Source organism: Triticum aestivum, chromosome 4A (assembly GCF_018294505.1).
Source record: "Triticum aestivum cultivar Chinese Spring chromosome 4A, IWGSC CS RefSeq v2.1, whole genome shotgun sequence".
NCBI classification, from domain to species: domain Eukaryota; kingdom Viridiplantae; phylum Streptophyta; class Magnoliopsida; order Poales; family Poaceae; genus Triticum; species Triticum aestivum.
The window spans coordinates 534,017,047-534,023,099 of NC_057803.1; positions in this window are offsets into that span (position 1 = coordinate 534,017,047).

Consider the following 6,053-nt stretch of genomic DNA (forward strand, 5'->3'; position numbering starts at 1 on the left):
GGCGATGGCTTGCGGCGGCGGCGGCTCCGGCGGTGGGGCTCCAGGGGGCCCGGGTCGATTTATAAAGGGGGGGTGGTGGCGGTGGCTTGCGGGAGGGGCTGAGGCGGCGTGGCCCTCTCGGACTCGGCGGCGACGGCGTTCAGGACTCCGGTCCCGATCCGGATGCGGGAGGCGGCGGCGGCTGGGCCGGCTCAGCTGGGCCTTCCGCCCAGTCGGGCGCGCGGGTTTTTTTAAATAATCCCGCCAAACTAAGAAAATCCTAGAAAAATAGATAAAAATCTAAAAATTTGAAAACAAATTTTCACCGTCTAAATAAAATATTTAGAACAGGAAGAACATTTTCTTGGCCCTAAAATGCAGTTTTGAAAACATGCAATTTTTCCTAAATTCAAATAAAACAGCGAGAAAAATCCGAAATAAAATCTTACTTGATTTTTTTATTAAACCTTCAATAGTTCTTTATTTTGGGAAAGTCATTTTATTCCCTCTCTCATATTTTTATTATAGAAATAATTGAAGATAAAATAAATAAAATCAATGATCCTATTTTCAAAATTTGAGAAAAACTCAAATATGAAGATAACGAAATCCCCAACTCTCTCCGTGGGTCCTTGAGTTGCGTAGAATTTCTGGATCAGGCCAAAAGCAAATAAAATATGATATGAAGTGATGACCTAATGTATAACATTCCAAATTGAAAATATGGGATGTTACAAACCTACCCCCTTAAGATGAATCTCGCCCTCGAGATTCGGGTTGGCTAGAAAATAGGTGAGGGTGGTCCTTCAGCAGTTCTTCCTCTCGCTCCCAGGTGGCTTCGTCCTCGGTGTGGTAGCTCCACTGGACTTTGCAAAACTTGATAACCTTGCTGCGGGTGACTCGGCTGGCATACTCGAGAATATTGACTGGTTTCTCCTCACAGGTCAAATCACTATCCAACTGAATTGCTTCCAGCGGCACTGTATCTCTCAGCGGTATATCAGCCATCTCAGCGTGGCACTTCTTCAACTGGGAAATGTGGAATACATCGTGAACTCCTGACAATCCTTCGGGCAATTCCAATTTGTAGGCAACTTCTCCCATACGTTCCAAAACTTTGTATGGTCCCACAAAACATGGCGCTAACTTTCCCTTAACTCCAAAGCGCTTAACTCCCCGAAGTGGAGATACTCGAAGATAAACTCAGTCTCCAACTTCGTAAACTGTCTCCTTGCGTTTAGAATCTGCGTAGCTCTTCTGCCTGGACTGGGCTACCTTGAGCCTATCGTGAATCAATTTCACCTTCTGTTCAGACTCCTTAATCAAATCCGGTCCAAACAACTGGGGGTCTCCAACTTCATCCCACGACAATGGGGTCCTGCACCTCCTTCCGTACAAGGCTTCGAAAGGGGCCATCTTCAAACTGGATAGATAAATGTTGTTGTATGATAACTCTGCATATGGCAAATTGTCGTCCCAACTAGATCCATAATCCAGCGCACAAGCTCTCAGCATATCCTCCAAAATCTGATTGACTCTCTCGGTCTGTCCATCTGTGTGCGGATGAAAAGTTGTACTGAACTCTAGCCTAGTACCCAAAGTTTCGTGCAACTGATTCCAGAACTTTGAGGTAAACTGGGTTCCTCGATTGGATACAATGCTCCTAGGAACTCCATGCAGACATACGATCCTGGTCATGTATATCTTTGCCAACTTAGCACTGGTGTAAGTGGTCTTTACTAGGATGAAATGTGCTACCTTCGTCAAGCGATCGGCTACAACCCATATCGAGTCATAGCCTGAACGGGTCCTGGGTAATCCCGTGATGAAATCCATGCCTAGCTTATCCCACTTCCATTCGAGTATCGGCAATGGTTGTAGCAATCCTGCTGGCTTCTGATGCTCTGCCTTTACTCTCTGACATACATCACAAACTGCTATCTGCAATATCCTTCTTCATTCCGATCCACCAGAAAGTATCCTTCAAATCCAAATACATTCTTGTATTTCCTAGGTTAATCGAATATGGTGAATCATGGGCCTCCTGCAGAATCAACTTCCTGATCTCCAGGTCGTTAGGCACATAAACACGGTCTTCAAATCATAGGGTATCGTGCTCATCCTCACGAAATCCTTTAACTTTTCCTTTGATCATCTTCTCCTTTATAGAGGCAACCTCCTTGTCAGTCTTCTGAGCTTCTCTGATCTTATCCATCAAAGTAGATTGGATCTCCAATGCTGCTACATAGCCTCTCGGAACTATCTCCAAACATAGCTCACGAAGGTCTTGTTGGGGTACGTAGCAGAATTTTAAAATTTTCTACGCATCACCAAGATAAATCTATGGAGTCATCTAGCAACGAGGGAGAGAGGAGTGCATCTACATTTCCTTGTAGATCGCGCGTGGAAGCGTTCAAGAGAACGGGGTTGATGGAGTCGTACTCGTCATGATCCAAATCACCGATGACCAAGTGCCGAACGGACACCACCTCCGCGTTCAACACAGTACGGTTGGGAAGACGTCTCCTCCTTCTTGATCCAGCAAGGGGGAAGGAGAGGTTGATGAAGATCCAGCAGCACGACGGCGTGGTGGTGGATGCAGCAGGATCCCGGCAGGGCTTCGCCAAGCGCAAGCGGGGAGGAGAGGTGTTACGGAGGGAGAGGGAGGCGCCAAGAGCAAGGGGTGCGGCTGCCCTCCCTCCCCCCTCTTTATATAGGGGCCTTGGGGGGCGGCCCTAGGAGATGCAATCTCCAAGGGGGGCGGCAGCCAAGGGGTGGCTTCCCCCCCAAGCCAAGTGGGGGGCGCCCCCACCCCTAGGGTTTCCCAACCCTAGGCGCAAGGGAGGCCCAAGGGGGAGAGCACCAGCCCACCAGGGGCTGGTTCCCCTCCCACTTCAGCCCATCGGGCCCTCCGGGACAGGTGGCCCCACCCGGTGGACCCTCGGGACCCTTTCGGTGGTCCCGGTACAATACTGGCGACCCCCGAAAACTTCCCGATGGCCGAAACTGGACTTCCTATATATAAATCTTTACCTTCGGACCATTCCGGAACTCCTCGTGACATCCGGGATCTCATCCGGGACTCCGAACAACTTTCGGGTTACTACATACTAATATCTCTACAACCCTAGCGTCACCGAACCTTAAGTGTGTAGACCCTACGGGTTCGGGAGACATGCAGACATGACCGAGACGCCTCTCCGATCAATAACCAACAGCGGGATCTGGATACCCATGTTGGCTCCCACATGCTCCACGATGATCTCATCGGATGAACCACGATGTCGAGGATTCAATGATTCCGTATACAATTCCCTTTGTCAATCGGTACGTTACATGCCCGAGACTCGATCGTCAGTATCCCAATACCTCGTTCAATCTCGTTACCGGCAAGTCACTTTACTCATACCGTAATGCATGATCCTGTGATCAACCACTTGGTCACATTGATCTCATTATGATGATGCATTACCGAGTGGGCCCAGAGATACCTCTCCGTCATACGGAGTGACAAATCCTAGTCTCGATTCGTGCCAACCCAACAGATACTTTCGGAGATACCAGTAGTGTACCTTTATAGTCACCCAGTTATGTTGTGACGTTTGGCACACCCAAAGCACTCCTACGGTATCCGTGTGACGCCCTCGATTCAATCGTACACTAATCATGCACGCAAATGTGTACGATCAAGATCAGGGACTCACGGGAAGATATCACAACACAACTCTAATTAAAAAAAAAGTCATACAAGCATCATAATACAAGCCAGGGGCCTCGAGGGCTCGAATACAAGTGCTCGATCATAGACGATTCAGCGGAAGCAACAATATCTGAGTACAGACATAAGTTAAACAAGTTTGCCTTAAGAAGGCTAGCACAAACTGGGATACAGATCGAAAGAGGCGCAGGCCTCCTGCCTGGGATCCTCCTAACTACTCCAGGTCGTCGTCGGCGGGCAGCACGTAGTAGTAGGCACCTCCGGTGTAGTAGGGGTCGTCATCGACGGTGGCGTCTGGCTCCTGGACTCCAGCATCTGGTTGCGACAACCAGAAAGAAAGGAAAAGGGGAGAAAAGGGGGAGAAAGCAACCGTGAGTACTCATCCAAAGTACTCGCAAGCAAGGAACTACACTACATATGCATGGGTATATGTGTAAAGGGCCATATCAGTGGACTGAACTGCAGAATGCCAGAATAAGAGGGGGATAGCTAGTCTTATCGAAGACTACGCTTCGGGTCACCTTCGTCTTGCAACAGGTATAAGAGAGTAGATTGAAGTCCTCCAAGTAGCATCTCCAAGTAGCATCTCATAGCATAATCCTACCCGGCGATCCCCTCCTCATATCCCTGAGGTAGAGCGACCACCGGTTGTATCTGGCACTTGGAAGGGTGTGTTTTATTAAGTATCCGGTTCTAGTTGTCATAAGGTCAAGGTACAACCCCAAGTCGTCCTGTTACCGAAGATCACGGCTATTCGAATAGATTAAACTTCCCTGCAGGGGTGCACCACATAACCCAACACGCTTGATCCCATTTGGCCGGACACACTTTCCTGGGTCATGCCCGGCCTCGGAAGATCAACACGTCGCAGCCCCACCTAGGCACAACAGAGAGGCCAGCACGCCGGTCTAAACCTAAGCGCGCAGGGGTCTGGGCCCATCGCCCTGAGCACACCTACACGTTGCGAGGGCGGCCGGAAGCAGACCTAGCCTAGTAGGCGTTCCAGTCCAATCCGGCGCGCGCCGCTCCGTCGCTGACGTCTGAAGTGCTTCGGCTGATACCACGACGTCGGGATACCCATAACTACTCCCACGTAGATGGTTAGTGCGTATAGGCTCGTAGCCGACTCAGATCAAATACCAAGATCTCGTTAAGCGTGTTAAGTATCCACGAACGCCGAACAGGGCCAGGCCCACCTGTCTCCTAGGTGGTCTCAACCTGCCCTGTCGCTCCGCCACAAAGATCCACACAGAGGGCCGTCGGGACAAAGGTCCTTTCAGCCCCCAATCCGTGAATCACTCGCGGGTACTCTTCGAGCTGACCCGACTTTAGTCACCATCTGTATAGTATGTATGTATAGTATAGTATATACCCGTGATCACCTCCCGAGTGATCACGGCCCAATGGTATAGCAAGGCAGACTGACAAGAATGTAGGGCCAATGATGATAAACTAGCATCCTATACTAAGCATTTAGGATTGCAGGTAAGGTATCAACAGGTGTAGCAACAATGTCAGGCTATGCATCAGAATAGGATCAACGGAAAGCAGTAACATGCTACACTACTCTAATGCAAGCAGTATAGAGAAGAATAGGCGATATCTGGTGATCAAGGGGGGGGGGCTTGCCTGGTTGCTCTGGCAAGAGAGAGGGGTCGTCAACTCCGTAGTCGAACTGGGCAGCAGCAGCGTCGGTCTCGTAGTCTACCGGAGATAAGAGGGGGAAGAAACAATGAATACCAAGTAAACAGATGCATATCGATGCATGACATGTCAAGAAGCGATGCTAGGCGTGCCCTAACGTGGTATGAGGTGGTACTGGTTAAGGGGGAATCATCCGGGAAAGTATTCCCGGTGTTTCGTGTTTTCGGGTAGAGGAGCCGGAGGGGGAAAGTTGCGGGTTCGATAGGTTAGGGGGTGTGGCGGACGAACGGACTGCGTATCCGAATTCGTCCCGTCGTTCTGAGCAACTTTCATGTTGAAAATATTTTAATCCGAGTTACGGATTAAAAGATATGATTTTTAAAAGATTTTAACAATTTCTGGAATTTATTTAATTATTTAATTAATTCCGAAAATGGATTTATGACGTCAGCATGATGTCATGCTGACGTCAGCAGTCAGCAGGGTTGACTTGGTCAACCTGACATGTGGGTCCAGTGGGACCCACCTGTCATTCTCTATTTAGGTTAATTAGGGTTTAGGTTAATCTAATTATAGTTTAATTAAACTTAACTAGTTAATTAATTTAATTAAACCGGATTAATTAACTTAATTAGTTACTTAATTAATTAATTAATTAATTAATAATTTTATTAAATCATGTTTAATTTTATTAATTATATTTATTGTTTTT